Below are 24503 nucleotides of genomic sequence, written 5' to 3' on the forward strand. Positions count from 1 at the left end.
TCTAGTCAATCTTACAGAATCAAAGCTATCAGCAAAAGTCCCATCATCATCCTTGGGTACATCCTCTCCCACCGGCAGGTCTGACCCACCAGAAGTGGATATACAGTGTGGTGCGAGTGACCCTGGAATTCTTCAACATTGAGTCTGGACCACATGAAGTCTCAAGGCCTCAGGTCAAACATGGGCAAGAAAACCTCTTGCTGACTATCACCTATCACCTCGCCTCAACTGATGAATCAGTTCTCCTCCATGTTGAACACCACTTGGAGGAAGCACAGAATATACTTTGGGTGGGGATTTCAATGTCAGTCAACAAAAGTGGCTCAGTAAAACCACCATTGACAGAGCTGGCAGAATCCTGAAGGATATAGCTACTAGACTGGGCTTGTGACAGTTAGTGACAGAAACAACATAAGGTAACAATCTACTTGACACCGTCCTCACCAATCCACCTGTCACCAATGCATCTGTTCATGACAGTATTGGTGGGAGTGACCACCGCACAGTCCTTGTGGAGACCAGGTCCCAACGAGGAAGCCCTCCATCGTGTCATGTGACATTCTCAACTTGCTAAATAGGAAAGATTAAGAACAGATCTAGCAGCTCATAACTGGGCATTCACGAGGCACTGTTTTGCCATTGGCAGCAGCAGAATTTTAATCCACCACAATCCGTAACCTCATGTCCCGGCATATCTCTCATTCCTCCATCACCATCAAGCCAACCCTGGTTCAATGAGTAGTGTAGAAGTGCATCTCTGGATCAGCATCAGGTGTAGCTGAAAATGAGATGTCAACCTGGTGAAGCTTCAACACAGGACTATATGCTAAACAGCGGAATCAGTAGGCGATAGACAGAGCTAAATGATCCCATAACCAACGTATCTGGTCCAAATTCTGCAGTCCTGCCATATCCAGTCAAAAATGGTGGCGGAGAATTAAGAAATTAACGGGACGCAGAGGCTCCCTGAACATCCCCATCCTCAAAGGTGGTGGAGCGCAGTATGTGAGTGCAAAAGACAAGGCTGAAGTGTTCGCAGCCATCTTCAGCAAGAAGCACCAAAGGGATGATCCTTCTCAGCCTCCTCCTGAGGTCCCCACCATCACAAATGCCAGTCTTCAGCCAATTCGATTCACTCAACAAGATATCAAGTCACGGATGAACGCACTGGACACAGTAAAACTATGTGCCCCAACAACATCCCAGCTGAAAACGTGTTGCAGAACCAGCCAAGCTGTTCCACTACATCGACAACACTGGCATCTACCAGTAGGAAGAATAAGGAGGCCTCACACTACTTGGATAATAAAAGTCCAAATTGGATGGAGGACCAAATGGTCTAGGGGTACAGATACACAAATGACTAAAAGTAGTGACGCAGATTAATAAGGCCATAAAAAGGCAAATCAAGCACTGGGGTTCATCTCTAGAGGGAAAGAATTCAAAAGCTGAGAAGTTATGTTAAACGCTTATAGAACACATGGAGTACTGGTCACAGTTCTGGTCTCCATATTATAGAAAGGATATAGAGGCATTGGAGAGGATGCAAAAAAGATTCACAAGTATGATACCAGAACTGAAAGAATATATGATGTGGAGATGCCGGTGATGGACTGGGGTGGACAAATGTAAGGAATCTTACAACACCAGGTTATAGTCCAACAGTTTTAATTGAAAATCACAAGCTTTCGGAGCTTTCCTCCTTCGTCAGGTGTGTGAAGGTTTCCATAAAAGCTCCGCATGTATAGTAACAGAACAATGCCTGGCGATTACAGATAATCTTTCCAACTGCCTGTTATCACACCTCTGCATGGATGGTGTTCAGACAGGGGAACATTACACCCAAGACCACTGAATACGCAAGCGGTCAGATTACAAAGACATAAGAACATAAGAACATAAGAAATAGGAGCAGGAGTAGGCCAATCGGCCCCTCGAGCCTGCTCCGCCATTCAATAAGATCATGGCTGATCTGATCCTAACCTCAAATCTGAATTCATATCCAATTTCCTGTCTGCTCCCCATAACCCCTAATTCCCTTTACTTCTAGGAAACTCTCTATTTCTGTTTTAAATTTATTTAATGATGTAGCTTCCACAGCTTCCTGGGGCAGCAAATTCCACAGACCTACTACCCTCTGAGTGAAGAAGTTTCTCCTCATCTCAGTTTTGAAAGAGCAGCCCCTTATTCTAAGATTATGCCCCCTAGTTCTAGTTTCACCCATCCTTGGGAACATCCCGACCGCATCCACCCGATCAAGCCCCTTCACAATCTTATATGTTTCAATAAGATCGCCTCTCATTCTTCTGAGCTCCAATGAGTAGAGTCCCAATCCACTCAACCTCTCCTCATATGTCCGCCCCCTCATCCCGGGGAAAAAAAGAGACAGAGAGAGAGACAAAGAATGGCCAGTTGTATTAAAAACAGATAACTTTTTTTTTTCTCTTCCCCCCCCCCCCCCCCCCCCGCCGCGGTGGGGTTACATGTAGCGCGACATGAACCCAAGATCCCGGTTGAGGCCGTCCTCATGGGTGCGGAACTTGGCTATCAATTTCTTCTCGACGATTTTGCATTGTCGTGTGTCTCGAAGGCCGCCTTGGAGAACGCTTACCCGAAGATCGGAGGCTGAATGTCCTTGACTGCTAAGTGTTCCCCGACTGGGAGGGAACCCTCCTGTCTGGCGATTGTTGTGCGGTGCCCGTTCATCCGTTGTCGCAGTGTCTGCACGGTCTCGCCAATGTACCATGCTCCGGGGCATCCTTTCCTGCAACGTATGAGGTAGACAGGCACCTTAGCCAGTGCGTGCAGTTTCTCCTTATTTACTCTATCAAAACCCCTCTTAATTTTGAACACGTGGATTACTTCTACCCTTAACCTTCATTGCTCGAAGCAGAACAATCCCAGGTTCTCGATTCTCTCCACACAACTAAACCCCATCCCTGGTATAATTCTGAAAATCTCCTCTCCATCCTCTCCAAGACCTTGACCTCCTTAATAAATTATAGTGAGATGAACTAACATATCACAGGCCGGGGATCCAACTTGCCCTGTGGGGCTCAGTACCACACGGGTGAATCCAGGTAACTCAGCTCAGGCCGAGGACTGAGCCTCGGCTTTTCTTGCTCCGGGGCTCAGTAGCACACCTCGTGAGATCAGCTAACTCAGTACAGGCTGGAGATTGAACATGTGCCCATCCTGCTCTGTGTGGGACTCAGTACCACACCAGTTGAGATCAGCTCACTCAGCACAGGCCGGGATGGTGGAGAGAGACAGAGACACGGGTTGTGATCTGTAACTTTTTATAAACACTTCAGTTTATTTCACTCCGTGTCCAACACCGTGCGATCTCCCCTGGTGTGTCAGCTTTCTGTGTTCATACAGTGTAATGTATTGAATTGTCTCTTGGATCACACGGGGTGGTAGACGGGGGTCTGTGTGCGGAGGGTTCAGGGGGTGAGCTCTGATTCCCGCCCTCTTCTGGATTGAAAGGAGAAAAGAATGAATGAGAGAGAGAAGCGATGTGGGAGAAGGGATGATGGAAGAATTTGTCCGTGAACCTGATGAAAGTGGCCCAAAAACAAGATAATATTAAGATATCATCAGCAGAACATTAATACAAGCTGTAAAACAAAAGCAAAATGCTGCAGATGCTGGAAATCTGAAGTAAAAACAGAAAATGCTGGAAATACTCAGCAGGTCAGACAGCATCTGTGGAGAGAGTTCTGATGAAAGGTCATCGACCTGAAAGGATGTTTCTCTCTCCACAGATGCTGCCTGACCTGCTGAGTGTTTCCCGCATTTTCTGTTTTTATTATTAATATAACCTGAGCTCTCTCGAGTGTTTGTTGTTCGATTCACTGATAAAGCTGGGAATTGAGGGGAAGCTGGTTCATGGCGAACCCCAGCTCTGAATCCCCCCGGCAGAGAGTTCAAGGAATGTTTAATATAAATGAGATTCAACGACAGGATCAGAAAATCTCTCCTTGATGGTCGGTCTCATTCTCCCGAAGTGAGGAATGAGCGGGAGGGGCAATTCCACCCGGGGTTATATTTTATTCCAAGAGGATGACGCAAAAGTACTGCTTACAGTGGGGCCGAAATAGTTCAGTTGGGAGAGCGTTCGACTGAAGATCTAAAGGTCCCGGGTTTCGGCAGTTTTGGGTTATTTTGTTTCTTCTTCTTTGGGCCGATTCTCAAACATTTATTTACACTGACATTTTTACCCGACACTGAACGGTTGGGGATGGAATAGAGAGACATCAAGGATGTCTGTATTTAGCTTTTTTTCCTCAATTTCCTTCTGCCTTTCTCTCTGGTTTTTGTCTCTCTCGGTGCTCGATGAACATTTGATTTGATGCATTTGTCCTAAACTGATGCCTTTTCCACATCTCAGGGCGGTCAGACACGCTCTGTCTGTCTGTTACTGCTTGTGACCATTAACGGGAACAGGCCGCGAGTTAAACATTTATCAGCAAACCGCCAGAGAGATAACACAGCGGGAATAAAACACATTGCCTCACATTGTTAGACACCGAGTGACACAGATTGTAATGTGTGTCAGTAAACAGACCCGGAAAACAGAGTCCGAGAAAGGAAAGAAATAGAGAGATAGAAAAGAGTCATAAAAAGAAAGAAAACCGTTTCTCCACCCCAACAACAACAACAACTTGCATATATATCGCGCCTTTAACGGAGTAAAACGTCCCAAGGCGCTTCACAGGAGCGATTATCGAACAAAATGTGACACGGAGCCACATAAGGAGATATTGGGACAGGTGAGGTAGGTTTTAAGTGTCTTAAGGGAGGAGAGAGAGGTCGAGAGGCGGGAGGTTTAGGGAGGGAAATCCAGAGCTTTGGGCCCAGTCGGTTGAAGGCACGGCCGCCAATGGTGGAGCGATGAAAATCGTGGATGGTCAAGAGGCCTGAATTGGAGGAGCTCAGAGATCTCGGAGGGTTGTAGGGGTGGAGGAGGTTACAGAGATAGGGAGGGGCGAGGTCATGGAGGGATTTGAAGACGAGGATGAGAATTTAAAATTTGAGATGTTGGTGGACTGGGAGCCAATGGAGGTCAGCGAGCAGAGGGGTTCTCCTCCTGAACGGTGGTTTGAATGTTTGCGGGGCGGGGCTGTGATAAATATCTCGATTTAATATAATGATCCCACCTTTCAACTACCCCGAATTATTACAATGCTGACCTGGAACAATCTAGAACATACCGCAAAACAAGACATTAAGATCAATGGTCACTTTAGCAAGGAGTTTAAAAGATTCTTCTAAGAAGGAGAAGGCTCAAGAAATGGACTGTGACCATTTCATGATGGCCGATTTATTTGTGTCCAGGGAGAGGGATGAGACACGTGAAATGTTTCACACATTTCAAATCTCCGCGGTCAGACTGCCGATTGTTTATTGATCAGGAAGATGGCTGGTAATAATCTGAGACCCAGTGAAGAGGTGAGAACAGAGCAGCAGGGAATGATCCCAGAACAATAGGAGCCAGCAGCTCACCGTCTGGTCCCTGTGTCAGGGACAATACACAACACCTCAGCTCCAGACCAGGAACAGAGAGCTGCTGTTAACGTGGCCCAGCCCTCGCAAACTGCTGGAACTGTGGGATGGAAATCAGACTTTGGGTCTTGGAGGCTGCTTTAGGGGCTCAGTGGCTCATCGAAAGAATGATTTCTATTAAAGAGCAGGGCTCTGCTCCATCACAGACTGATACTGTATAGTACATGGCAGAGGAAAGCTCCCTCCACAATGTGCCATCAAACACTCCGGGGGCAGGTGCATCAAGGGTTAGATCAAGATTAAATCTCCCTCCACACAGTCACAGAGGATGTCATTTGTGACTTTGACAAGGGCCGTTTCAGTACTGTGGCAGGAGTGGAAACCTGATTGGAGGGATTCAAACATGGTGTTGTGGGAAAGATGGACATGGATTTGGGAGGCGACAACACTTTGGAGAGGAAAGGGAGGTGGGAGATGGGGTGGTAGTTTGCAAGGATACAGGGGTCAAGGGTGGGTCTTTTATGAAGGAGGGTGATGATGGAAGATTTGATGGGGAGGGGGACAGTACCTGAGGAGAGGAGACCATTAACAATGTCAGCTGACATGGGGCCAGGAAGGGAGGTTGTGTGGTCAGCAGTTTGGTGGGAATAGGGTCGAGGGAGCAGGAGGTGGTCAAGAGAGCTCAGAGAGGGCATGAGGGGAGATAGGAGAGAAACTTGGTGGGCGAGGGGAATGGAGGGAGAGCGGCAGAGGCAGCTGAATGAATGGTCTCAATCTTAGTCACATCCCCCATGATTGTCTTTCAATTTATCTTAAATCTTTCTCTTCTGGTTATTAACCCTTCCATCACTGGAAACAATTTCTCCTTCCATACTCTGTCAATCCCTTTCATAATTGTGAATACCTCCTTTGAATCGTCCGTTAACTTTCCGGTTGTAGTCTCAGTGCCCTTCCTGCTAATCTGTTTTTCAGTTCCCATATGGTCGAGCGGTGAGGAATTCTGTTTTTCACCCAAGTGGCCCGGGTTCGACTCCCGGTGTGGGGTTAGTGAACTTTTAGTCCCAGCCTCCCAATTTGCCTGCAGTCCAGGCTGTGGCTGCTCCTTCCTCTCTCACTTCTGTGTCAGCTCCACAATCACACTGAGAAATGAGGCAAACCACAGCTCTGAAAGGGACAGTGCACCAAAAACCCAGTCCCACAAGCTGAAGGGAAGCAAGCAACAATGTCCCGACAGGTCACTCAGCAGCTGGGCAGCAGCTCATGGCCAAGCGTTTGACGACAATCGTCTTATCATTTACTGTAAAACCCGAGTCTGAGTGAAACACGCACAGAACAATCTTGAAACACTCAGCGGGTCGGGCCCCATCTGCGGAGAGAACGGACCAATTGACTGAGAGTCTCAATGATTCGAGGAAAGAGACACGGCCCACTGTGAGAAACAAGGAACTTGCATTTGTATCGCACCTTGCACATCCGCAGGACATCCCAACGCACTTCACTGGAACTTCAGTCACTATCGTTTTATAAGAGAACGTAGCAGCCAAGTTGTGTACAGCAAGATCCCACAAACAGTGATGAGATATTGAGCAGATCGCCTGTTTGTAGGGTGCTGATGGTTGTGGAAAGAATATTGGCCAGGACACCGGGAGAACTCCCTGCTCTTCACAAATTGCCACGGGACATTTAAAACCTCGGAGCAGAAAGAAGGACAGCACCTCTCACGATGCAGCTCCCTCTCAGAACGACACAGTCAGTCTGGATCATGTGTCCCAGTCCTGGTACGGGAGATGGAACCCACACCCTTCTAAACATCAGCCTGACTACCTGGTGTTACTCTCACCCTTGGCTAGTCATGAACCAGACTGTGCCACTCCCAGAGTAACTGATGACCACAGCCTCAGCCCTGGGTCCCGGTCTGCACCATAACCGCAGCCTGTCACCGCTCATAGAAAGTGGCGTGGGATTCCTGAGTTCATTCTGTGATCTGCATTGGGGGAGTGGGACTACATGGATTGATCTTGCATTGAGCCGGGAAGGACTCGATGGGCCAAATGGCCTCCTTCCATGCTGTAAACTTTCTATTTTTCTATGATTCTATGTGGGTGGAGAGGGATACAAGGAAGTGATCAGAGATGGCCTTATCCATGATTGTCACAATCGGGAGTAGAGAGGCCACGTGAGATGGCAAGGTCGAGGGGGTGGCCATGAATATGGGTCGGGGAGTTTCTATGCAGGGAGAGATTAAGGGAGGATAAAGAATCACATAATAGACTTGTTAGCAAAATTGAAGCCCATGGGGTTAAACGGACAATGGCAGTGTGGATCCAAATTTGGCTAAGGGGCAGAAAACAGAAAGTAGTGGTGAACGGTTGTTCTTCAGATTGGATGCAAGTATACAGTGGTGACCCCCAGGGCTCCGTATTATGGCCACTGCTCGTTTTGATATATATTAATGACTGGGACTTGTGAGTACAGGGTATAATTTCAAATTTTGCACATGACACGAAACTCGAAAATGTAATAACCAATATTGAGGATAGTAACAGACTTCAGGAAGACATAGACAGACTGGTGAAATGGGCAGAAACATGGCAGATGAAATTTAATGCAGAGAATTGTGAAGTGATACATTATGGTAGGAAGAATGAGGAGAGACAATATAAACTAAATGGTGCAATTTTAAAGGGAGTGCAGGAATAGAGAGACCTGGGAGTGTAGTTACACAAATCTTTGAAGGTGGCAGGATGAGTTGAGAAGGCTATTAAAAAAAGCAAATGGGGCCCTTGGCTTTATTAATTGAGGCACAGAATAGAAAAGCAAGGAATTGATATTAAACCTTTATAAAACACTGGTTGGGCCTCAGCTGGAGTATTGTGTTCAATTCTGGACACCAAACATTGGGAAGGATGTCAAGGCCTTCGAGAGGGTGCAGAGGAGATTTACTAGAATGGTGCCATGGATGAGGGACTTCAGTTATGTGGAGAGACTGATTAATGTTCCATCTGAACTGCCCCATCAAACACTCCCAGGACAGGTACAGCACGGGATATATTCAGAATGAAGCTCCCTCTACACTGTCAAATCAAACATTCCCAGGGCAGGTACAACACGGGTTAGAAACACAGTAATGCTTCCTCTACTCTGTGCAGTTTAGATCTCGCCTCAGATTTCAGATAAAAGGTTGCTTTGCTGCACAGTCTGCTGGTGTCTCTCTGTATCTCTGCACCCAGTTGCACCGCTCTCGACCTCCCTCTGCTGGTGTCTCTCTGTATCTCTGTACTCAGTTACACCGCTCTCTACCTCCCTCTGCTGGTGTCTCTCTGTATCTCTGTACTCAGTTACACCGCTCTCTACCTCCCTCTGCTGGTGTCTCTCTGTATCTCTGTACTCAGTTACACCGCTCTCCACCTCCCTCTGCTGGTGTCTCTCTGTATCTCTGTACTCAGTTACACCGCTCTCTACCTCCCTCTGCTGGTGTCTCTCTGGTTCTCTGTACTCAGTCACACCGCTCTCTACCTCCCTCTGCTGGTGTCTCTCTGTATCTCTGTGCACAGTTACACCGCTCTCTACCTCCCTCTGCTGGTGTCTCTCTGTATCTCTGTACTCAGTTGCACCGCTCAGTCTGTCCCCGCAGCTCCTCCGGGAGTTCAATGATTTTTAAATGAAGACTTTTTCCTGTGTGACTTCTGAAGTTTTGATCAGTGAAATGTTTGTGAAAGAGACGGATTGTGAGCTTGTAGTGTGGGACAGAAGTGATGTTATTTAATGGAGAAGCCACAAGATGCTATAAATTGAGTAGTGGTTTCTGTCCTGTGGCGGTTATCACGTTTGCCTCCCACGCGAGCGATTCCAGGGCGGGAACCTATTTTGGGAATTCGCTCCATGCGAATCTCCAGAGTGAGTTTCTTCTCCTGTGAAATGGGGGCGATAATTGGCTTTTCCTGCTAAATGTAGCAACGGCTGCACCACATTCCTTCGGGGGAGAAGGGATTTTGGAGACGAGATGATGGAAGAAAGTGCCCACGAACCTGATTAAATGAGGCCAAACACAAGATAATATTAAGATGTCATCAGCTGAACATTAACATAACCTGAGCTCCGACATCTGGTCTGGTCCCATTCCCCCAGAGTGAGGAATGAGCGGGAGGGGAAATTCCACCCGGTTTATATTTTCCTCCAAGGTGATGTCACAAAGTCCAATTTACAGTGGAGCCGAAAAAGTTGAGTTTGGAGAGCGTGAGATTGAAGATCTAAAGGTCTCTGGGTTTGATTCTGTGTTCGGCAATTTTTGTTGCTTTGTTCTCGTTCTTTGAGTCGATTCTCGCATTTATTTGCACTGAAATTTTAACCGGCACAGAAAGGTTGGGGAAGAAATAGACAGGCATCAAGAATGGGAAATATTGATAGCGTCTTTATTGAGCTTTTATTTCTCTATTCTCTTCTGCCTTTTTCTCTGGCATTTGTCTCTCGGTGCCGGGAGACCATTTGATTTGAGGCATTTGTCCTAAACTGATGTCTTTTCCACATCTCGGGGCGGTCAGACCCGCTCTGTCTGTTACTACTTGTGACCATTGACGGGAACAGGCCGCGAGTTAACCGTTTACCAGCAAACCGACAAAGAGAAAACACAACGGGAATCAAACTCATTGGGCATGATTTTATCGAGGGGGGGGGGGGGTCATGGGAGGCGGTCAGGGGTCATGGGAGCTGGTCAGGGGTCATGGGTTGGACAGTCATCGGTGCGAAGACTCAGTCATCGGGGGCTGGGTTCGGGGGTCATCGCGGGGGTCGGAGATCATGGGGTTTGTCGCTCGTGCAGGGGTGTCGGAGATTTGGAGGGGGTCGGCCGATCGCCTATATGGGATCGCGGCAGGTTGGCTTGTTGGGCCTGGAGGAAGCACTCCTGCTCCTCCGGGCCCACAAGCTGTGCTATAAAGGCATTCACCTGCTGTTTCGGGCCTTCCCGTCTCCTCTCATGTGGTGTGAAGGAGAAGGCCCAGGAATCCCGGCCCCCACGAGCTAAAAATAAAAAAGCTGTGAAAATGGAGGCCCGCATCCGAGCAACAGAAACACACACACAGACATATACACACAAACATACACACACCAATAACCTGAAAGTAACACAGGACGACCTGACAAACAGTGGAAGCAGCATGCTGTGGATCGAGCTAAGCGATCCCACAAACAAGGATCAGATCAAAGCTCTGCAGTCCTGCCACATCCAGTTGTGAATGATGGTGGATAATTAAACAACTAACGGGAAGAGGCTCCATGAACATCCCCATCCTCAATGATGGTAAAGCCCAGCACGTGAGTGCAAAGTGTTCGCAACCGCCTTCAGCCAGAAGTGCCGAGTGGATGATCTATCTCGGCCTCCTCCCGAAATCCCCACCATCACAAAAGCCAGTCGAACATCGAGGTGAAGAGTGATGCAGAAAGCAGATTATAAAACCGCTGGAATATCAGTGAAATTAAATTGAAAAACTCTGAGTCAGTTGCACTGCACATTCCACATCCAACATTGGAGATAAATACTTTTGAAAACGTTGAATCGCCGCGTTGAGAAATTGAACCACGTTCTCCCGCGTGAGAAGCAGGGACACTCACCACTATACTAAAGAGGAACTGCTGCATTGAATGTACACTCACCCCAGATGGTGTTAGACATGCTTCATGTGTCACTGCATTTCTTTTAACTATTTATTTGATGACAGTTTGTTTAATTTTCCACGGGCCACTCTTGAAAGAATCTTTTACATTTCCATCTCTTTGTTAGTCAATAACTGACTCTGTCTTTCTTTCGTTCTTTCTTTCTCTCTTATCCTGGTGAGTTGCTCCGCGTCAGTCCGGGGTTTAATTCCCCGACGGGGAGGAAGCATTTATAAGACGCCAACTTTTAATTTTATGTCTTCGCCGAGCATCTTCCCAAACAAAAACTACAGAGAAAAAAAACAGGTGATTGCCACTTTCAGAATATTATTGTACGGAGACTATTTGAGGACTGGATGCAGAGTAATTGTGATTTTCACGAACTGGTGGTTCAGGTGACAGATTCGAAATTCATTCATTTCCCCCGCGCAGGTTCAAATCTGACAGACTTCAGATCCCGTCATTCATCAACCTGTTTCATCTCTGCGTTTCAAAATTCAACAAGTATCTTCTAGAATTAATAATTCTTAAGTGAATTAAAATTCCACAGCATTGAGTAACCCCGAGTTTTATGCTCATTTTAATTGATCTGCAAGATTTCACGAAATCTACGACAGAAATAGAACAAAAGTCAGCCAAATTATCCATATTCTGACTCTCAGTATTTCTGAGTCAATCCATGTGTATGTGTGTCTGTCTGTCTGTGTATGTGCCTCATATTTTCTATATTTTCCTGAGAAGATCTGTCTCTTTCTGTCTCACTCTCTCCCGCGTTACCCACATCATGATCCAACATGAGATGGAAAAGTGGTCGGTAATTCTTCTTTCAACAGTGGTCCGTGGAAAGTGAAACAAACTGTCATCAAATGAACAGTTCAAACAGATTCACTGAAACGTGAAGCATCTGTCGTGAATATACGGCAACTGTCTGCACCAATTCCTCGTTAGTATAGTGGTGAGTATCCCCGCCTGTCACGCGGGAGACCGGGGTTCAATTCCCCGACGAGGAGGTTATTGCTGCTTTCGAAGCTTCACTTTCATTTATCTGCGATGTTGAAAATACAATGAAAAACTGACTCGGCCTTTCCCACTTCTGCAATTTGATTTCACAGCGATTTTAAATATCTGCTCTCTGCCTCACGCTTCAGCTCGATGTGAGAACCACAATGATGGGCAAGAAATAAAACGCAGAATCGGTTGTCACCAGCCCGAAACAGAGAGAGACAGGTCTCGGAACAGGCGCAGACATGAAAGATCGCGCAGACATGAAAGATCGCGCAGACAGCAATGAAACTGATGCATGTTTCAGTGAATCTATTTTAACTACTTCTTTGATGACAATTTGTTTAACTTTCCACATGCCACTGTTGAAAGAGGACTTACTTTCTATCTCTTTGTTAGTCAAGGTCCAGAGAAAAATTATTTGAGGAGCAGGGAAAAAGTGACAGATAGAAAGGAAGAGAGAGACACTCAGAAACGCATATAACAAGTGAGACAGACATAGTCATATTCACACATACACAAACACACACATTCCTCTCTACATAAACACTTACACACAAACATACACACACCAATAACCTGAAAGTAACACAGGACTACTTGACAAACAGTGGAAGCAGCATGCTGTCGATCGAGCTAAGCGATCCCACAAACAACGGATCAGATCAAAGCTCTGCAGTCCTGCCACACCCATTTGTGAATGATGGTGGATAATGAAACAACTAACGGGAAGAGGCTCTATGAACATCCTCATCCTCAATGATGGTAAAGGCCAGCACGTGAGTGCAAAGTTTTAGAAACCGTCTTCAGCCAGAAGTGCCGAGTGGATGATCCATCTCGGCCTCCTCCCGAAATCCCCACCATCACAGAAGCCAGTCGAACATCGAGGTGAAGAGTGACGCTGAGAGCAGATTTTAAAACCACTGGAATATCAGTGAAATTAAATTGGGGAAAGTGGGAAACTCCGAGTCAGTTTTACACTGTTCTTCCGCATCCAATATTGGAAATTAATAAGAGAAAAGCTTTTGAAGGCGGAGAAAGTTTAATTGCCCCGTCTGGGAACTGAACCCCGGTCGACCGCGTGACAGGCGGGGATACGCGCCACTATACTAACTACTGCGTTCACCGTGCACTCATCCCATCTGGTGTTAGACATGCTTCATGTATAAGTGCATTTCTTTCAACTAATTATTTGATGACAGTTTGTTTCATTTTCCACGGGCCACTCTTGAAAGAACCTTTTACATTTCCATCTCTTTGTTAGACAACGAACAACTGACTCTGTCTTTCTTTCGTTCTTTCTTTCTCACTTATCGTGGTGAGTTGCCCCGCCTTCGTCCGGGGTTTCATTCCCCGACGGGGAGGAAGCATTTATAAGACTCCAACTTTTAATTTTATGTCTTCGCCGAGCTTCTTCCAAAAAATAAACTGCAGAGAAAAAAAACAGGTGATTGTCACTTTCAGAATATTATTGTACGGAGACTATTTGAGGACTGGATGCAGAGCAATTGTGATTTTTACTAACTGGTGATTAAGGTGACAGATTCGAAATTCATTCATTTCCCCCGCGCAGGTTCAAATCTGACAGACTTCAGATCCCGTCATTCATCAACCCGTTTCATCTCTGCGTTTCAAAATTCAACAAGTTCCTTGTCGAATTAATAATTCTAAAGTGAATTGAAATTCCACGATGTTGAACACCGCGAGTTTTATGCTCATTTTAATTGATCTGCAAGATTTCACGAAATCTGCGACAGAAATCGAACAAAAATCAGCCAAATTATCCATGTTCTGTATCTCTGTATTTCTGAGTCACTCCATGTGTATGTGTGTCTGTTTCTGTGTATCTGTGTCTGTTTGTCTGTGTATGTGCCTCATAGTTTCTATGTTTTCCTGCGTAGGTCTCTGTCTCTTTCTCTCTGAACAGAGTGAGACAGAAAACTGCTCACTATTCCAGGATCATCCTGGAATCCAAAGATATCCCCTGTATCTCTTCTCGACCACAAACCGTCTTCTTGCACCCCCTGCCTCTTCCACACTCACCAAAAAAATTGTGAGGAGCTCCTGGACTATTCTGTCACAAAGATTGAGACCATCCGTTCAGCTGCCGCTCCGGTGGAAAGCTCTCCACTGGATCGGCATACCGAGCACAAAAGAAGATGGAGTGGTTGTTGGAGGCCAATCATCTCAGCCCCAGGACATTGCTGCTGGAGTTCCTCAGGGCAGTGTCTTTGGCCCAACCATCTTCAGCTGCTTCATCAATGACCTTTCCCCCATCATAAGGTCAGAAATGGGGATCTTTGCTGACGATTGCGCAGTGTTCAGTTCCATTCGCAACCCCACAGATAAGATGCAGTCAGTGCCCACATGCAGCAAGACCTGGACAACATCCAGGCTTGGGCTTATAAGTGGCAAGTAACATTCACGCCAGACAATTGCCAGGCAATGACAATCTCCAACAAGAGAGAGTCTAACCACCTCCCCTTGACATTCAATGGCATTACCATCGCCGAATCCCCCACCATCAACATCCTGGGGGTCACCATTGACCAGAAACTTAACTGAACCAGCCATATAAATACTGTGGCTACAAGAGTAGGCCAGAAGCTGGGTATTCTGTGGTGAGTGACCCACCTCTGGACTCCCCAAAGCCTTTCCACCATCTGCGAGGCACAAGTCAGGAGTGTGATGGAATACTCTCCACTTGCCTGGATGAGTGCAGCTCCAACAACATTCAAGAAGCTCGACACCATCCAGGACAAAGTAGCCCACTTGATTGGCATCCGATCCACCACCCAAAACATTCACTCCCTTCACCACCGGCGCATCGTGGCTGCAGTGTGTACCATCCACAGGATGCACTGCAGCAACTCGCCAAGGCTTCTTCGACAGCACCTCCCAAACCCACGACCTCTAACATATAGAAGGACAAGGGCAGCAGGCACATGGGAACAGCACCACCTGCACGTTCCCCTCCTCGTCACACACCATCCCGACTATGAAATATATCACCGTTCCTTCAGCGTTGCTCAGACAAAAACCTGGAACTCCCTACCTAACAGCACATTGGGAAAACCTTCACCACACGGACTGCAACGGTTCAAGAAGGCCGCTCACCACCACCTTCTCAAGGGCAATTAGGGATGGGCAATAAATGGTGGCCTTGCCAGCGACGCCCACATCCCATGAACGATTAAAAAATACAATAATGGCGAGGGTGGGATACAAAACCATGGGTGCAGAGCACAGTGGATTAGCAGTCCGTGCCCGGAACCACTCGGCCACATTGTCGCATGAACAGTGCAAAGAAAGCCCTTTTATTTTGTAAAAGCAAAAGTCTTGGACTGAAAGATCAGAGTAAGAAAGCCGCTTTTCAATCACCAGTTCCCAGATTCTGAAAGCAGCAGAGGTGACATGGTAGTGTGGCTGAGCGGTCGAAGGCGCTGGATTGAGGTCCCAGTCTCTGTGGGGACGTGGTTTTAAATCCCACCGCTGCTCCAATTTGAGGTGCTGGTTGTTTCGGCCTCATCGCTCAGAATCCTTCTTTTCGAAGCAGCGCCATTGCTGTTGTTCGGGCACAACTGCCACACCTGATGTCCCTCGTCGTGATCGTTTTGTGGTTAATACTCTGCGTTGTGGTCGCAGTCACCACCGTTCGAATCCGAGTCTCCACAGAGTGTCATTTACCGATTTTCTCCATTGCCACATATGCTAAGAGAATGCAGCAAGAAATCAATCTTTCGCACAAGAAATAATATTATTTTGGTGAAACCTTTTAATTCCGTCAAATCCCAGCACTCTCACATGCCTGTACTTGATGTTCCACAGTTCAAACCCGCCTCTTCTCCCAGCTTTTTCTTCCTTCCACAGTCAATAGGCCGCCTTTACTTTCCTCCTCCCATTTCATGGACACTTTCCTGCTCCATTGCCGACTCTAACATTCACTTTCACGATCTCACGCCTTTCAGTTTGTTCTGCTCCGACCGCTGTTTCTATTGGGCACATGTCCCATTCACACCAATGTTCATTTGTGCCTTGAAACCAGTCGATACATTTCGATCTGCGTGACCGCTCGACAGACAAACACGACGAAAGCAGGGCTGGTCTCTGGAAAGACAGCCGCCCGAATGTTCACGAAATTTACTTGGGGAATCTTATGATCCAGGGGATGGTAACTGAAGAACTGGTTTTTGTTTTGTTGCTTGTTGGCTCTTTTCTCTCAGCAGTTGAGTTGCGTGAGCGACGGGCAGCGCTGCAGAGCTGCGAATGGCGGTTGAAAGGTTCACATTTGGCAAGTTGGGGCGGTGCAGTAAGATCGGAAGTGTTCCGCCTTGATCTTAATAGTTCTGTTGAAACCTGTGATTGAATCGAGTAGAGGATAAATGTAAAGAGCGCCTGTGGGGAAAAAGGAGCGATTACAGGCCATGAGCGGAAGGTCTTTCAAATTCTCGTGGCGCAGGACGCTGTGTGCGGAAACGGCAGATTTTAAACGCATGTGTCGGAAAGTAAAGTGTGATCTTGTGTGTGAGAAGAGCACAAGAAAGTTGTGCTTGAAGCTGCGCCCTTGAGGCAAGTTGCAGGTTGTCAGGAAAACTGCTATCGCGAAAGCTCAAAAATAAACCCAGAAACTGCTGGCAACACTCAGCAGGTCAGGTAGTATCTGTGGGGAGATACTCGCTTTACCGGGGGCGTCATTGTGCACTTTGATTAATACTAAAGACCTGTACAAGATGGACGGGTTGCACCTCAACAAGGCTGGGACCAATGTCCTCGTAGGGATTTTACCCTTGACTTATCAGCGAGCGATACCGGCCTTTACTGGGCCTCAGCTATTTACAATGTATATGAGTGTAAAAAGATCTCTGACGCTCGCTCCGTGGGAAAGTAAGCTGTGAGGAGGACACAAAGTGTCTGCAAAGGGATACAGACAGGTTACGTGAGTGGACAAGGTGGCAGGTGGAGTATAATGTGGGGAAATGTGAGGTTATTCACTTTGATAGGAAGAATAGAAAAACAAAATGTTTTAAAATGGTGAGCAACTATTGAATATTCACGTTCAGAGAGACTTTGGTGTCCTGGTGCAAGAAACACAGAAAGTTAACATGTTGGTACAGCAAGCAATTAGGAAGGCAAATGGCATGTTGGTCTTTATTGCAAGGGGGCTGGAATACAAGAGTAAGGAAGTCTTGTTGCAATTGTACGGGGCTTTGGTGAGACCACACCTGGAGTACTGTGTACAGTTTTGGTCTCCTTATCTAAGCAAGGATAAACTTGCCTGAGAGGCGATGTAAGAAAGTTTCACTTGGAGATGAGGGTGATGATGCCTTTCCTCGTGGACTCTGCCATGCTGTCTGCCAGAAGCATATCCCCGTACACTTCCAGTCGGTCTGGGTCTATCCAGTCCCACAGAGCCAACGGCAGTTTCATGCCAGAGCGCCAGTACCGAATCTGCCCCGGTGACGAGGAGATGTCGACATATGTCTTCACCGCCTGGAGGTCATTTGGTGGGCGGATCGCCCGCCGTTTATACAAACCGCGGGAATTTCCCTGCCGTTCATTTCAATGGGAATCAGAATGGTCTTGGGCTGTAGCACAAAGTGGGTGATAGCGGATAGGCCTCCCATCACACCTCCCACCTGATATTCAGTTCCCTTGACTTCAGTGGGACTTGACTGAATATCAGGAGGAAGCTTCAGCGAGCGATACCGGCCGTCAGGCGGTACCGTCCAGGAAGAATTCCTGCCCCAGGTGGTTTTAATAACGAGCGGTCAATCTGCAAGGCCAGTTTTACACCAGATCACCAAGCGGAAAATGTACCCCAGAGAGTCTGTAATTATTCGTTCTGGGAACTGAAGTATATAGAAATTTAAGACAAGAAATTTTCTGAATTTGTACATTTCCTGTGACCAGAACCACGACCATCTCCTGTGGAACAAACGGATTTGTGTTAACATTGCAGAGAATCCATTGGAAATCCACATTGTGAATTGAAACATTCAGCATTGTACAAATTCCGGATTGGTGTCGGTCATTCAAACATTACCACAGACACTCGTTTTATTTCATCTTATTCATCTCTTTCCCACCGTGAGATAAATATCTAACCCTCTGACACCAAAATCAACGAGCGACTTATGTTTTCATCACGTTCATCGCGAAGAACTAATGGATCATCTTTAGTACAGCTGATTCAGACACTCTGAGAGGTCTCTTTGGGCCTCTGTGAATGATCAATGAATGGATTGAAAAGGGCAGGTCAGTTAAAATCTGATTTTTTATCGTATTAACAAACAGCCAAGTGATGAGGAGATTCTAATTGCCAGTTTAGTGCAGACACCATGTGATGAGTTCAGCACTCACTCGAAAGCAAACTGAGAGCTGGTCTGTTTCTGGCTCTGTGATATTGGAAGGAGTGACTGGTTGTGTTTCAGGGGTCTGTGTTGTGCTGATGACTGGAGCAGAAAAAACATCTTTGGGCTGAAATCTACACCTGATTCTTTGATGCCTCGTGTGTTTGGGCCTTTTGAACATCTGCTTTGCTCAGACAGCCTGTCATTGTCCTTCTTACAGAAACAAATATATGGAAAATATACAATCCTTGAATCTCACAGCACAGGAGGCCATTCGACCCATCGTGCAGTGGCCAGCTCTTTGAAGGATGTAACCGATTACTCCCATTCCCGTGCTCTTTCCCCATAAACTTTGTAATTTTTACCTTTTCAAGTATTTATCCAATTTTCCTTTTAAAGTTACGATTGAATCGAGCTCCACCATCCTTTAAGGCAGTGCGTTCCAGATCATAACAATTCGCTGTGTAAAAAATCTCCTTATCTCCCTTCTAGTTCTTTTGCCAATCATCTTAAATCTGCGTCCGTTGGTTGCCGACCCTCCCGCCAGTGGGTGAAGTTTCTCCTTATTTACTCGATCAAAACCCCTCTTAATTTTGAACACGTCGATTACTTCTACCCTTAACCTTCATTGCTCGAAGCAGAACAATCCCAGGTTCTCGAGTCTCTCCACACAACTAAACCCCACCCCTGGTATAATTCTGGGAAATCTCCTCTCCATCCTCTCCAAGACCTTGACCTCCTCAATAAATTATAGTGCCCAGAATTGGACACAATACTTCAGATGAGGCCTGAACAATGATTTATAAACGTTTCACAGAACTTCCTTGCTTTTGTGCTCTATTTCTCGATTATTAAGCCAAGGAACCGGATGCTGTTTTAACGGTTTCACCAACTTGTGCTGCCGCCCTCCGCTCTAATCCCATTGCCCGTCTCTCGGTCCTGACCCCGGGCTCGGGGACTCTCGGCCGGTCCAGGGCCCTTTAAGAGGGACGCGCCACACTGCGCATGTGCGCCGTTTATTTAAATCAAACCGTGCGATTCAAAGGAAAAGTGACGTCAGTTTCCGTCACAATAAAAACCGCTCGTTCTCAACCGAAAAAACGGAAAGTTTGTCTCGCGACACAACCGGAAGCGGTCGCTGATCCGGCGGGTGATGTGCGCATGTGCGAACATTCTCCCAGAGTGCAGCGCGGCCTGTCTCACAGATGGGGCCTTTTCTCTGCCGCTGTGCATTGTGGGAGATTCGGCCGCCATGACGGGCCCGGGTCACCGAGTTCATCCAATCACAGGTGAAGCTTCCCGGATTGGTGGAACCGACAGAGTGCAGGTGGTCTGTGGAGCGAGAGAATCTCTGAGAAGAGGGGCAGCCAATTGGGGAAATCACAGGAGGTGGTGACCGGTCATAAACCCAATCGGTGAATGACGGATTGAACCAAGGAAAGGAATGAAGAAACTCGACTGGGACCTGTGGGAACAGGCGGACTAATAAATTTAACCCGTGTCCAGTTCAGGTCACCACATTACAGGAAAGATGGGACTGCACCAGAGAGGGTCCAGAGGAGATTTACAAGGATGTTCCAGGAGTGGAGAATTTTAGCTGTGAGGAAGGATTGGATCGGCTGGAGTTGTTTTCATTGAAACAGAGGAGGCTGATTGGGGTTTTAATTGAGGTGTATAAAATTATTGGGGGCCACGCGGACTGCGTCACTTCAAGGCGGCAACTCACCCCCACCTTCTCAAAGGCAAATGGGATGGGCAATAAATGCTGCCCTTGCCAGTAACACCCACATCCCATGAACAAATAAAAAAAGAATATGAAGGTCCTATATCCCTTAGCAGAGAGACCAATAACCAGGAGGCATATATTTCAAATAATTGGAAGAATTCGAGGGGACCCGGGGATAATTTTTTTCACCCAGAGGGTGGTGTGGGTTTGAACCTGACTCGCTGAAAGGGTGGTCGAGGCAGAAACCAACATCGCTTTTTATAAGTACTTGGATGCGCACTTGAAGTCCCGTCACCTGCAAGGCTGCGGACCAAGGCCAAGAGTGCGATTAGGCTGGATAGCTTTTTCAGCTGGCACAGACAATGGGCCGAATAGCCTCCTTCTGTGCTGTAAATTTCTATGATTCTATAACCCCTAGGTTCAAATGTAACATGGCAAAAGATACATGTCTACGGTTCAAAAAAATATCTTTATAGGGAGGGGACAATGTAGAGTTCTGCCCGAAAATGTTGTTCACACAGACTCCATGAATTATTTTAAATGGGAATAATAGTGGAGGCACCTTGGAACAGAGGAACATTAAATTGGATGAGGGGGCGAGAGGAAAGTCACCTGTTTCTGTCCTGTAAGATCCTAAGCTTCATTGAGAATGAATTCATGAAGCATTTCTACATGGTATTTTGTTGCAACATTTTAAAAATACCCCAAAGTAGTTCTCCTGGTGTCCTGGCCAGTATATCCAGTTTGTAAAGCCTCCCTGAAATGTTTACATGTAAATCAGACAACAGTCAGAAGAGGGTAGGATGGCCCTACACTACACTACAATGTATTGTCATCTATTGGGTTTAATGTTTCCTAACATTATTTATCAATAGTGTGAGGAAGCTCAGAGTGAAAGTGAGGAGGGGCCGTCTGACTGCAGTTTCCACTGGAAGAAAAATCACCTTGTGTGTAGTGAGCAGAAATGAATTGCTATTGTTAAAAGTTCCCACTAACTTATTGTGATTCTACTGCAACAGAACGAGCCTGGATCTCCTGCTATGTTTAAACACTAAACTTCAGTGATTATAGGTTAAGTAAAATATTACTATGATTTGATTTAAATGGAGAAGTGGTTTCCACCTGCCAAAGAATGTTGTCTGAAGCGAGGGTGTTTACTGCTAACAGCTCCCATCCTGTTTAATAGACCCCCTGAATGTCTGATTTACCAAAAAGAAAAACCCAGCTCAGTAAAAATAAACAAATATGCTCTTATTAAATCTGAAGAACATTTTATGAACAAATTTCAGTATTTCAAAGGCAAGGTTGTCCCAGACATGGATTGTACCCAATTCACTGTAAAGTTATAAAGACACAGCCAGTTTAACGACCAGGGGACATAACCTCGAAGTTCGAATTAGGACTTTCAGGAATGAAGTTAAGAGACACTTCGACACACAACGAGTGGGAGAAGTTAGGAACACTCTTCCACAAATGGCAGTTGATGCTAGCTCAATTGTTAAATCTATTATCTCAGGTGAAAATTTTGTTAATCAAAAAGGTAAGGGATATGACTAAGGCAGGTATATTGAGTTATGTCACAGATCAACCATGATCTCATTGAATGGTGGACCAGGCGAGAGGGGCTAAATGACCTACTCCTGTTCCTATTGCCACCCCTCAAATATAGTGAATGATAAACAATAACGTAATCTGAAAAATAGGACTAACTACTTACAATACAATCCTGAGGGCCTGCCGTGAGGGGAAGCTGAGGATAACGAAACTTCAGTCTGTGCTCACGAGAAGACAGGTGAAATTCAAATCCAACAGAGGTAAATCACAACCGCTGGGCTCCCCGTCCCTCGCACTCTGTGCCTGTACCCAATGAGCACAACATTGCCCCCTGTGAACATTAATCTTTACACTGGGCATTGGAAATTTACTTGGAGCCCCAGCCCAACAAAACAAAGATCTTCACACCAGGGACAGAGATCTTCAATCTTGGAAGAGAGTTCAAGTCCACCCACTTTCAATCCTATTGGTGTTTGGACAATTAGCTCCAAATGGGAAAGTTTAGGAGTTTGGAGCCCATGTGCGGATTCGAGTGATCAATGGCCACAGAGCACCAAGGGAATGATTGGGCAGTCAACCACCCGGCACCAGTACTTCAGGCCAGTCCCACTGTCCCTTCAGAGCTCATTGACCTGCACAATGAGGGCCTGGCAAGCCTTCACCCATTGCTGCAGCCATCCCTGGACTGGGCCTGGATACACGATTACCAGCCATTCTGCCACTAGTTACATGGACCCATTTCAACCCATTTCACTAACAGGAGGAACTGACGGAGGAGTGCAGTGTGTTACTAACACGGTATTGAGCACTCATTGTGTCGTTGACTGGAGACAGTGAGAAATGAGCAACCAGCCATTAGAAGATACAAGTGGTCACTGCTTTATTGGTCATTTGATAACTAGTTAAACTGGGTTTGCTTGTGTTTCCTGTTCAGGAACAAGGCAATCCAAGAAGCAGAGATCAGAGAGACAGCGCTCACAGTCAGGGCCAAGATCAGGACCACCTCAGACGCCACACCTATAAAGCAACAAGAAACCAATGGTTAGTGAAGGAAATACTGAGGGGAAAATGGAAACGAGCAGTCGGCCAACTCACCACCTGGAGACCTCTCCTGCACCCTTGGCTCAACATCATTCAGGGGCTCAGTTGCCAGGTCTGTCACATGAGGATCCAGAATGACCAAGGGTCGAAGTGAGGCCTCACCCTCCCACTTCAACTCAGCATCACTCTCTGCAATATCAAACATTCCAGTTAGAGAGGGTAAAGGGTGACCTCCAACAATCAAGAGGATCAATGTCCTACCAGGTCCAGATACAAGATCCCTCCTTCCTCTGGAATCAACGAGGAAATCCCTTGTGGCACTGCAGTTGCCCAGATGACAACAGGCACACACGTCATTGGTCGATTCTTCCAATGGGGTCCAGCTCAACCAGAGAATCAGTTTATCAACCAGGTTGTCAATCATCCTTTAATCAACACATCCCTGAGCGAGAGAGGGCACTTACATATTCTGGAAAGTACAAGCTTTGTTCATGGAATCTCTCCGATCCACTGCAGCAACTTTCAGGTGACAGGTGATGAAAATCTGAGGGACACATTCAATACAAGTTGTTATTTAGTGACCTCCTCCCAACATGGGGAACCCAATGTTTGGCTTCCTCTTACCAAGGAACGGTCATCTCCAAAGAAGCGGAACGCATCCAGATCAAACTGGAGTTTGTCCAGCTCACGTTCACCTCTTGGCAACACAAAGGTTGAAAAGGAGTCCTCAGCTTTGCTGTCCAGGAGGCAACTGAAGAAAGATTTAAAAAGGGACAAAGTGAATTAAGTGAACCGATTGAGACAGAACCAGCTGGAGAAAGCAGAGAGCTCCTAACCCATGGGAGTCAATGATGTTGTATCTTGGGGTGGAATCCTTGTCTGGGCTCAATGCAGCTGCACAGCTGTCAATGTAGAGCTTCAAGGGCATGTGGTTGGTCATTGAAACAGAGGCCTCAATGTGAATGAGGTCACCCAGGTAGTAGACAGTCGAGGTGCGCTCTGTAAGCCAGTCATCTGAAGTACAAGAGGAAAAGGATTGGAGACAGTGGGTGTAACTCCCAGTGGGAGACGACAGAAAAGCACTCCCCATCCACCCATCACATACCGTTCATAAGACGCAGTGAGAATGACAGAAGCCCTTCTCCAGACTTGGTCGAGCTGAATGGGATCCAGGTGTGCTTGATAGGGTCACTGCTCACATTGCCCTTCCTGAAAGGACAGTACAGTAATTTCAGGACAACTTCACAGAACTGCACCTGCTGTAGACCTTATTTGCAATAGAGTAAAGATTCTTACCTAAAATAGTGGCACTCAATGGGAATGACTGCTCCATTAGTTCTCACAATAACAGATCCACGAGCATTTGGGGTGTGGTTCAGGTGGGTGGTGCCATGAACCAATTGTCCCAAAAGCTATTTCTGGTCATTTTCCTGCCCTGTTGAGCAGCAGTTTGAGGGGTTTCAGTTGCTCCTCAATGACACATGATTGAAGTAGCTGCACCATTGGTTGAAGTTGCCTGGAGCAGCCTCTGTTACTCTGCTCAGTCCACCTTCTGTGACAGGGGACTTCAGGCCTGCAGTCAGAAACCCCTGAAATGATTGGCACTGCCAGATTTGATGAGCATTCTTTCCCATATAGATTAGAGCTTTCACCTTAAGGGGCTCAAGTTA

At 46.6% G+C, this 24503-nt stretch overlaps 1 non-coding gene across 1 annotated transcript; it reads left to right on the plus strand.

The window, feature by feature from the left end:
- Positions 1 to 12098: 12098 nt before the first annotated feature.
- Positions 12099 to 12170, plus strand: trnad-guc (transfer RNA aspartic acid (anticodon GUC)). Its single transcript has one exon. It is a non-coding gene; the product is annotated as a tRNA-Asp (tRNA).
- Positions 12171 to 24503: the final 12333 nt, after the last annotated feature.

Source organism: Heptranchias perlo, chromosome 35, assembly GCF_035084215.1.
Source record: "Heptranchias perlo isolate sHepPer1 chromosome 35, sHepPer1.hap1, whole genome shotgun sequence".
Classification (NCBI taxonomy): Eukaryota; Metazoa; Chordata; class Chondrichthyes; order Hexanchiformes; family Hexanchidae; genus Heptranchias; species Heptranchias perlo.